The following is an 11444-nucleotide window of genomic DNA, read 5'->3' on the forward strand; positions in this document are numbered from 1 at the left end:
GATGAGCAGCCCTCGTCAACGATAGCAAAGACAGGTCTATTAGTGTCAATATGCTTGGCCCTACTTTATAGGGCCAAATTTTCAAAAAATCTTGCAGGGCCAAAAGCCGTCATGGGCCAAACATCATAGGGCTTGCCCATGGATAATCCTCTTTTTTTTGTTACTTTTTCAATCTCTATTTCAACAATCTCTATCATATTTAAACAATCAAAACTCCATTGACCAGGTCCACAAAATAAACTCTATTTATAAAGTCAAAAAATAAAACAATATTCCAAATCAAATTTTCTAAACGTTCAAATTTTTACTAAACTGGTTTATTCTTCAAAAACTAAAACGATATTCCAAATCAAATTTTACAAATAATCAAATTTTTACTAAACCGGTTTATTCTAATTTCCTTTTATATTGACAAAGATGGCTTAAAATATCGAGTACAAGATGCTACTCTAAACTGAACTATATCACCCAAACGATGAAATATACTTAACTAAATCAAGACTTCGATAGCCCCAATGATTATTTTGAAAAATCAGACTTCAATTCAGAGCCAAGGGTCACCGTTGAGACTTGAGATATATCAAAAGACAAACATGATATAATATAAATAAATAAACTATATACATACATAACCACATCCTATTACAAGTTTACAACATAATAATAATCCAACTCTGAACAAAAGGAACAAAGATGGAAATAATGAGTTTAGTAAGCATGCTCTTGGTACTAGGCATGATAGGTGATGACTTTCCAATAGATTACCTAGAAGGTTAGAACACTGCATGAACAAGTGTTCGGATTGAGCCATTAAAGTGGAACATGCAGCTAGTAGAAGTTGCTCAAAGATTCTTGAGATACCCAGAAGAAGAAGCTAAAAAGAGAGAAACTCAGAAGCTAAAAAGTTGGAATGATGAAGACGATGTTAGCGTAAGAAAATTGATGGAATACATGTGAAAATGGCATTGATTCACCAAAATGAATGCTTTTTTTTTTCTTTGCAAAATGAAAACAAGAAGTGATAGAAGAGTAGAAAACTAAAATTGCAGATAAGAAAGAAAGAGAGGGAGAGAAGAAGAAGAAATTTACAGAATGATGAAAACGAGCTACAGAGCAATGATGTTCAATCTGAGAAGCGAGAAGCGAGTAATGCTATGCACGGCGCATCGAGAGGAGAAGAGTAGAAGACAGAGACATGTTTGGGGCTTTTAGAGCTTTTAGAGCCAGCCCTATTTTAATTATTTTTTTAGGGCTTCATTAGGGCCAGGGCCTTGTAAGATGTATTTTTGTAATTTTAGGGCTGTGGGCTAAAATTAAATTAAAAGGTTTAGGGCCAGCCCTAGGGTCTTGGGTTATATTGACACCACTAGACAGGCTAGAGCACGAGAGGTGAGAGCTTCTCTTGGGGGAGGTTGGTTCAATGTATTCAGAGCTGTGAGGTAGGGCTAAGGTGGTATACAGTGTATAAGGATTGAGAAGAAGAGATGGGGCGCGAATGCTGCTTTATTTCATAAGAGGAATAGCAATAAACCAATTTTTTAATTTTCTTTTATTCTGAATTAATCATATTAATATTAATAATAATGTAAACAATAATAATAGTAAGTATAATAATATTTATTATAATGAGTATATATTTTCATAAAAATAGTATAATTACAGGAATGATTATCGCATGAGGAATCTGAAAAATAAAAATATTAAAGAAAATAAATTTATTATTGATTTTTTTTAATTTTAAAATAATAATAATAATAATAATAATAATAATAATAATAATAATAATAATGGATAGTGTACTAAAATGATAGAGGGTATCAGTCTTGATAATATAGTAATCACAATGGTAATAATAATAATGGGAACAATAATAAAAGTAAGTATAATAATCTGAACAATTATAAAGTCATGACAAATTCAACAAACAAGTCTTGGCTATTCTATAAACCTGAATCGAAATTTTTCAACTAAACTATTGCACTATCCTCAAGGTTTCAAGTATCGTTTTGCCCACATAGTCAAGTGCCACACACTCTTCTTTTCAGGAGACATTCCACTATAAGGATATTCATTCTCGTCTGGTGTTTTATTGAGGTCATATGACAGCATCGAGGCCTTTCATCCAACAGAATCAGCCTCATCAGAGCCATCGGAGGAGACGTCCTTTTTCTCCATTGAATATGGAACCACCTCCCCTGGTTCTTCGGATGCCTCCTGAATCTGGGATCGAGATAACCCTGAGAAGTACATCATAGCCAAACAAGCCCATAATATGTAGAATTAGTGTGTGAACATAATCTTATTACATTAACAGCCAAAAAGTTGTCTTTCTTACATCCCCAAAGTCGTTCAATTCCATGTTCTATGAGCTTGAATTCCTCTCGTGCTGCAATATCCAGTTTAACGACAAGAGTATTTTCATAGCGTGCCAGCACAAAATACCAACAATAATGTTCAAATACTGTTTGGATATAACCTGATACATTGTAATCCTTTACAGTATATGAATTTCAAAATTAATCCAGAGACTCAAAACCTAAAAATTAGAAAGCAGGTGACTCGTTGGAAGAAGAATTAATTTTTTTTAGATAGCAAGCATATTAAAATGCAAGAAGAGTTATTGAATTATTACTGACTGAGACTCTGTGTATACAAGAGAGACTGTATTAGCTATATATAGAAGCTTAGTATAATAGAATCAGCTAAGAAGGTGTAACAAAAACAGACCCTCCACTCTAACTGACTAACAAACTAATAATCCAGCTCAACCTAACAGGCTCTAAGTCTGATAAGTATAATGCTAGCTTGTTAGTATAATACTAGCTTATTAATGCTAGCTTTGGTCTGACCGTGTTAGAGAACCAGTTTATGATCATTGTATATATTAAAAGTTCATACACTTAAAATTCTAAAGTTTAATTGTTCTTCATACATCCCAGACTACGTGATGCGGACTTTGGGCATCCCATAATACACGTCCCTAACAGGCTGCAAGATTACAAGTTGATGGCGAGAATCCAAGGTCAGTTAGTGAAGGAAGAAAAAGGGATCAAGTGCAGAAATAGGAATGAATTGGAGCACGTAAGATCAGAGTGTGAAAGGGTTCTATAACAATATTACTTATTATTTTTGGAGGATATTGAGAAGTGAAAAAAGCTACATCAGCGTTTTCACATCACATGCAAACTCTGCAGATTAAAGAGGGGTTTTGAGTGTCCTATGGTTCATTTAAGCCACAAGACAAGTTTTTTCTCCAAAGATAAAATTTTAGGCAGAGATTCTTGCAGGTTTTTGGGAACAATTTAATAATTTATTAAGAAGAAAGACCTAAAAGGATGTAATATCATAACTAGCTAGCTAATCATAGCTTCTCTTGTCACATGGCCTTTTGAAACCACAATTTTTTCTTGCATCAGATTGTACATCATTGATCATAAACATCCTAAAGAAATTAAATACAGAAATCTCGCGGCATCTTAATTATCTAGTAGTCCCTACAATTTCTAACAGGACATCATTTTTAAATTACATGAATATAAAAACCAAGAGAAAAGCGATTTACTTATATATATGTATAGACTACTATATGCTCCTTATTGCTAATAAAGAACAGTTATATACATCAAACATAGATGAATACAAGAGTAAACACATGAATATTTACCTTCACCTCATCAAGTATTTTCTGTGAGAACCACGTGTCCGTACTTGTTGTAAACTCAAACCAAATTTAGCAATGTACCTTCGATCCCATTGAAGCAATTCTGAAAATTTTAACATAATCAACTGAAATCTCTATCGGGTTTCATCCAAAAAATATGAAAAAGACCTCAGAATTTGTAAGGGCAGCAGCAATCAAACCTTCATCATTGAAGTAGGCACATGACCAATGGCTCGAGTGAGGTGTCTGTGTTCAGAGAAGGCATCCAGCCATGATTGTATACGAGACTCTTTAAACCACAACTGTCTTGCAAAGAATGTTGCGTGGTCCAACGAAGAGAATGGAGATCCATCTATCATCTTCTCTACGAATCAGCGGCTACTGCAAACCAAAAAGAAGTCTCGGCTCTCCAATTTCTCTGATAAGCCATAGACATAGAAAGACTGTACAAAGACAATATAAAAATGTGACTGCAAGAAGACTTAAAGGAGAGGTTACAACATTGTGAAAAACCAGTTAGATAAAAGAGTTTTTTATGAGAGAATAAGTTTTTAAATATCTAAAATAACTCGATCAATTCAATCTATTGAGGGGCTGCTTACTCATTGCAAAATTTTGTGCTTTCTAAACATACTAGGAGAAAGAATTGCTGGTTCCAAGTCCAAAAAATGAAAAGATAAAGAAAAGCTTCTTTAAAAAATGAAAAAAAAAATAGGGGTGAAAGTTAGATTTAAAAACTAATTAAAACAAAAAATATAACTAAACGATCATAATGGATAGAGAATAAAATCTTGAAATTGTAGATATATGATTTTAGATATACTTCTAAGAATATTTGATCATAGTTTTCCTATCCTGTCTTCTACCATGGAGATGCAAATAATTGGTTCAACGAAAAAGAACATAAAAAATAAGAATAAAAAAGGCAGGGCAAGAAGAGTAAGACACAAAAAAAAAAGATAATAAAATGCTAGCAAATGAAATATCTTTTGCTTCATGAGTTGTAGCCCCAAAAAGCATACAAAATGTAGAAACAAGCCAAAAGACACTACCTGAGCCAGCAGGGTCATCCAAATAACAAGAACACCTAAACAAAAAGGTCCAAAACATTAACATTGATAACTCCCCAGCAAATCGGGCTATCCATCAACACAAAACTCAACATTCATATAATTTACTCATTTAATCTTTTTTCTAACAAAAAAAATACAAAGAATAAAGCCCTTGAGTTGGTCTTTGATGAAAACAGAGTGCACATTACTTCTATTTGTCTAAAACTTATTGAAAGTGATTTAACATACATAAATACGCTAACATACATCATGAATGAATACAAGATATTAAATAAGTAGTATATAAAGAAAAAATCAAAAACACAAAATCACATTATTACAATGTGGTGCTCAAACAATATTTTATTTACCACATTGCACAACTTTATACAATTATACACACTACAATTTTTAAAATGCAATATTAAATGACACCAACTTAACTTATATGCATGATGCACATTGTTAAACATAGTAATTTCCTCTTCCCCACATATAGTTATGCATAATTGAAAGAGAGCACTAGACGAAAAAAATATCGTGCTCTCATCACATTGTTATAATAAGAAAAATATGAAAGGTACTAATAGCATACAAAATAAAGTGAGCTTTTCTTCAATTTTTTCTGCCTATGTTCTGTTTTCACATTTTTTATATGTCTTATTATTATTTTTTGGAATAGTTCGAAGAAAAAAATTTATTTATGATGATGATTTGAATTCAAAATAGGCACTAAGTTAATTTATCATGCACATTATGAATAATTTATATTGTTAAAATTTCTAATTTTTGAAAAAAAAAATGTTATAAATTATCATAACAATATGCAAATGCATTAGGAAGAACTCTTACCCGTAAGAGAAAATTTTTTTATCCTATTTGTATTATTGCTTTGAGAAGCACTATTATTATTGAACCATTTGAAGTTAAAAGTTTTCTACTGTCTTTTCTTTTTATGCTTTTTTTTCCTAATAGTTATAAACTAATGCTATATATTTTTTAATAACTCTTATTTCTTTTATTTTCAAAAAATGGTAATTACCTAAACTTCTAATTCCCTATCATCCAATATAGCAGAAATTAATTTAGCAATCAACAGAAATTAATTTGCTTTATTCTATACAACTTATAATAAATAAGTAGCAATCAACAGAAATTAACTTAGCAAATGTAGATTTCATTGATTTATGTATGCATTAAAAAATTGAAAAGATCATCAATAAGAAATGGAGGGAATAAATAAATCTATCCAATGAATTGCATAGAATATAAGACGAATGATATAGTTACATCCCACAGCGAAGAAAATCTCACCTGCTTATTATCAATTTTAACAAAAGATCAAACAATACCAAACAAGGTGTAATCTCATAGAAGCCTACTTTCACTTTTCTTCTTAAAACTCTCAAACATCTAAACCCCCTTAACACATTATTCTTCCTCTCCGCCTATCCTTTTCTTACATTTTCTTTTTTACCTACTATCTATCACTCAAAATTAGGCTAGTCCAGGCAAGTTAATAGGTTACCACATACCAAAATGAAAATTTCCTATTCCTTAATACATTTAGTGTAATCAAATTCCCATAAAATTCCTATCCTGTCTTCTTTTTTGTTCATTTTTTTATGCAGAAAAATAGCAGTAAATGAACTTATAAGATAAGCAAGATTGTCACAAAAAAAATAAGACATGCAAGATGAATGAAGTGTGTGGGAACTATTCCTTTGAGAGTTATAGCAACCAGGTCCCATAACTTGATTTTGCCAATGGATAACAATGCCATCTAGTATAAATTACCTGAACCAGAAGAATAAATACTAGCAACAAACAGTTTAACCTGTATAAAAAGGTACAAAGACTAGTCCCGTCGTTATGCAATGCTATTCCCATCAAATAATGAAAACTGAAATTAAAAATCAGATGGGAAATAAAAGACTGAGACTTGAAAAGTGACATCAGATGATGTTGACAGAAATTTAATCATGTAAAACATAAGAACAAATCATATAGGCATCAACTTGCCACATATAGTAAAAGGAACCGAGAATGCAATAGCATGATTTACTTTTTTTCTTAGATTTAGATACATAGAAAACATAATGTGTGAGAATAGATACTATGGCAATCCTTTTAACAAATGACACTAAGAGAACTAAAAAAAGGTGAAGAAAGCAAGATTAATTAACTATAAAGGGCCTAGTAAGTTCATGGTGAGTGATATAAGCAGCAAGTGTGACTATTGATCGACCCGATTACTATTTTTGATGATAGACTAAAGAAGGGTAATGACCAAAATCAACTTAAATTTAAGCTAGAAGGATACTTAACCTATTAGGGAATGATTAATTAGTCTAAGATTACTACAACTTGTCACAGTAAGCATAGTAGCAACCAAACAGCAGCACTTAGCATAAAATGAACCAAATTGGTTAGGAGTAGAGTAACACTACAATGGCAGCAACATAACAATTGGTAAGCAACACATCAGTAACAACTCAGTATTGTGAGGAACATAATTGTGCAATTAATAAATGAACAACAAAGATAACAAATCAACACCATGAGAAGTGGTCCAATAGCAATAGCAAATAAGCAATAGCAGAATAAGCACAATGACCAGAAAATGACAACAATCAGCATCAAAATTTGCAAGTAATTTCCCTAACACACATCATTAGATCAGCAACTATTAAACCAAATAATCTTAGCAATTCCAAGATCAGAAGCAGAACATAGCTGTTAGTAGCATACAAAGAGCATAATGTAGATCAGCATGAACACCTTAGCGTTTTTTGTTTTATTCTATATACGCACCTAAGTCCCTCTTGTTTAATGATTCCAATTGAAAAAATAGGAAGCACGATCCATGACCAATTCATTCCTCTAATAATGATAATGACCTTTTTTTATTTATCTACTCTAACTATTACTTTCAATACACAACACCCGTTAAATAAAAAAAAGTGGTAACATCAAATCCCTAACTCTAAACAGCATCAATTAACCACAATTAATAGAAGATATAAATATCCTTTTTCAAAATTATGAACTAAGAATGAAAAAAAAAGGAAAGATCAAAGTGTCAGAATGAACCAGTGACAGGAAAGAGGCCGCGATAGCTCAGATTGGCGCACGGTGGAGGAGGGTGTAACGGTGTCACGCACGATCGAGGAATTAGGAAACTTCGACGCCGGTGAGAGAAGCACGAATGGACCCCGCGCGACTCGACAACCCACACAGAGGCACAGGGTGAAGCCAAGGTGAGGGATTTTTCACGCCGTGGATGAGGGGGTAGGGTTTCGGGAACTATGGATGGATCAACAGCAATGGCGCACGATAAAGCAGCGATGGTAGTGTTTCGTGCACTACCAAGGTTAACTCGTGGGTTTCTGCAAAATTGGGGGGAATCAATTACTGGTTATAAGATAAAAAGGGGAATTGAAAAAATGAATTATGATAAGATCCTCCCCTAGCGGCGTTTCTTGAAGCAGTCGCTGTGGATGTTGCGGCACAGGGAGAGTGGGTGTGTTTCGCACCTCTGCTCCCACACTTGTTCGCGCTAAGAAGATAGGATAAGCCAAGGAAGCTTGAAGATATATATGTCCAATTTCGCAGTGGTTTTCACTACCCAGCCGCTATCCATGGCCGTTTTGTGACTTCTACCAGACCGTAGCTCACCTCTGCCGCAATCCTTCCAATCTGCGGCGATTATGGCCACGGCCGCTACTTACCCGCCGCTACTCTCCGCCTCTGCTGTAGTGATTATTACATATATAAAATAAGAATTAAACTCTTAACACCTATTTAAATAGACTATTAAATTTTCTATTTCATTGATTCAAATTAGTTATGTCAATTCTCTTTTTAAATGTTATAAGATGGAATGGATTAATAGATGGATTGTTTTTAAATAAATGAAAAAATATTCTATTTATCGAAATAAATAATTTGGAGCGTTTTTACCGAAATGCATCACTTCTCGTATCTCTTTTACCGTGTAAATGAAATAATATAACACGTATCTCGTTTACACTGTAAAAAAGATAAGGTACGAGACGATGTGGTCGTAGCACGTTTATACACGTGTTGTGTAAAGCCCTTGTCTCGTTCACAGTGTAAACGAGATACGTGTTATATTATTTCGTTTACGCTATAAACAAGATAAGAGAAGCGGATGCCTATATATATGCATCTCGTCCACATCATTGAGTAAGAGCTTTTGACTTTCAACTTTTGGCCTTTTCTCCCACTTTTATCATTGTCTAATCATATTTCCGAATTACTTAAAGAATATGGCGTGCGTTGATAATCACGATGGAAACAGTAACAGACTGAACGTGACTTGGCACATTGCAAGGGCGGCCGACTTTGAGGTTGGTGTTGTTTTTCATTTTATACTTATGTTAAAGCATAGATATGTTGCCATACTTAGGGTATTTTTATAGAGGTAGTATGCAGTATTTGTTAGAAGAATGAATATATGATTAGGAGTGGTTTAAATGCTAGGTATGATGTTAGGCATACGTTAAAATGGATGTTAGTTAAATATTTGTTTAGGTTTGTTTTTCTTTAACCTAAGTTATGATTAAGCATATGTTTATTAATTTAGTTATTAATTAAGGTTATTAACAATTTCTAATAATAAAATTGATTAAGTAGCAAAATATTTATGTTTGTATTTACTAAATATTTAAGTAAATGGTTTTTTCTTAAATTTTTGTTACTTAAATTTCTAATAAAATATATGTTTATTAGTGTAGTCATTAGTTATCTTACAAAACATTTTCATTTGCATTATATTATACAGACTTTTAAGTTAATTATTTTATTACACATTTTCATTATGTAAGTAAAATTTTTTATGTAAATAAATTTATAATTTAAATGTTCGTAGTTATTTACTTAAATAGTTTACTTATGATTCAAACTAATTCCTAATTCGGTTTTATTATTGTTTACCAGAGGCTTCACTAACTTCTTCTGAGGAGAGTAAGTCACACACTCTCACCACCTCATTTTTTCCTTCTAGACATATGACCTCCTGGATAGATACAAGGGTTGTGGTATGCCCCCATTTGCTTCGGAATGAGATGGTTGAGCTCCCTGGGTAGATACAAGGGTTGTGGTATACCCCACTTGCTCCAGTTGAGATGATTGTGAGCTTCCTGGGTAGATGCAGTGGTCGCCCCACTTGCTACAGGATATTATTTATGATTGATCTTAGTCTCCCTGCACAAACATAGTGACTCGCCCCCACTGGTTCCAGGTTGAGATTTGAGATTTCTTTGACCCAGCCGCATGATGGATTATTGGTTATTTATATATATGCATATGCTTTGAGCTTCGCATCCCTAGGACTGTCCAAGGATCGCTACTGGACATGTCAGGTTTGACTGGATAACCAACAGATGATATCATCGGCCATAGGGTATACATGCATCATGTCCATTTGTATGTTTTGTTTGAGTATGCATATTTTGGTTTGTCTAATTGTTTATATATGTTTATATGCTACATGACTTAACTGTTGTACATGTTTCTTTAATTGTGTATTACTTGTATGTTTTGTATGTCTTTGTAATTGAGAGATTTCTCATGCTGGTAGAGGTGACGCTAAGGGTAGTTACACCGGTGATGAGGAGGTTTGGATTGACAGGAGGTGAAGGATTAGATTAGAAATAGAATTCTCTTAGATAGATTACCGAGATTTCGGGTTTAGAATTAATTTTAAGTTTGAATCTAAGTGTCGGAGCTCTAGGAATGCCTCTGGCTTTCCCAGGAACTTATATATTAACTATGTGGGCACCTTTACCATGTTGAGAACCTCTGGTTCTCATTCCACACATGTTGTTTTTCAGATACAAGACGTGAGGCACCTTGCTGAGCGTGCTGGACGACTCTTTTGGAAGTGAAGATGTACTTTTTGGGGCTATTTATGTTATGTAATTATATATATATATATATATATATATATTTGTGTGTGTGTGTGTATACCTTCTTCGATCTTGTATAAAAACATGTTTTATCCTTCCTAGAGGTTGACTTTGGAGAATTAGGATTTGTATTTTTGTTTGTTGATTTACTGTTGAGTTGTGTATGTATATATATTCTAGCCAGCCTTTACTTCGCAAGTCGAGTCTAGATCTTGATTATATAACTATCTTTTGGAACTCTACTTATATATATCTGTCTCTTAGTTTTTTGTATAAGCCTTCTATCTTTCTGTTTCTCGCGAGCGTTGTACCTTCGGTTTTGTTTTGATCGTACCCATTTTCTTTCAAGGCTCCTAGATACATTATTCTTGTTATATACATATGTATTTTATTTTTAGAGGTCGTAGCGCCCTACCATCTTTCAGTTACGACCTAGGCGTAAGTCTCTGTGTGGTAGGGTGTTACACTAGCATGGACGTACCATTCCCTCTGCTCTGCGCGCTACCACTCAACCATAGACATCGCAGGCTACACTCCTCTACTGGCATCTTGGATATACCAGAGGTTTCCTAAGTGGTGTCCACCTGAGCGACAGATTTACATGTATCATATGGTTGCGAGGTAATTGTTTAAATTGGTTTTAGGATTCTTCATTTTTCGCATAACAATATTATGACAGATTGACTGAATGGTGGTTAATCTTGCAAACGTCCACAGGTTGATCGACATGACACAGTAGAGCAGGGACCAGCACGAGCATAGAGTCCTGCGATGGCATTGGGAGTTGGATTAGTTACT

The 11444-nt window shown here is 33.6% G+C and overlaps 1 long non-coding RNA gene across 5 annotated transcripts; it reads right to left on the reverse strand.

Annotated features, from left to right (window-relative positions):
* Window positions 1–1830: 1830 nt before the first annotated feature.
* LOC112754906 (uncharacterized) lies at window positions 1831–8572 on the reverse strand. 5 transcript variants are annotated; one of them, XR_011874539.1, is made up of 6 exons: window positions 7807–8493; window positions 4714–4748; window positions 3862–4042; window positions 3665–3764; window positions 2336–2386; window positions 1831–2237 (listed from the first exon to the last, which is right to left on the reverse strand). It is a non-coding gene; the product is annotated as an uncharacterized lncRNA (long non-coding RNA). The 5 variants fall into 5 exon arrangements; XR_003178844.3 differs by having other exon boundaries at window positions 3862–4104; window positions 7807–8488; XR_011874540.1 differs by lacking the exon at window positions 4714–4748 and having other exon boundaries at window positions 7807–8572.
* Window positions 8573–11444: the final 2872 nt, after the last annotated feature.

Source organism: Arachis hypogaea, chromosome 16 (assembly GCF_003086295.3).
Source record: "Arachis hypogaea cultivar Tifrunner chromosome 16, arahy.Tifrunner.gnm2.J5K5, whole genome shotgun sequence".
NCBI lineage: Eukaryota > Viridiplantae > Streptophyta > Magnoliopsida > Fabales > Fabaceae > Arachis > Arachis hypogaea.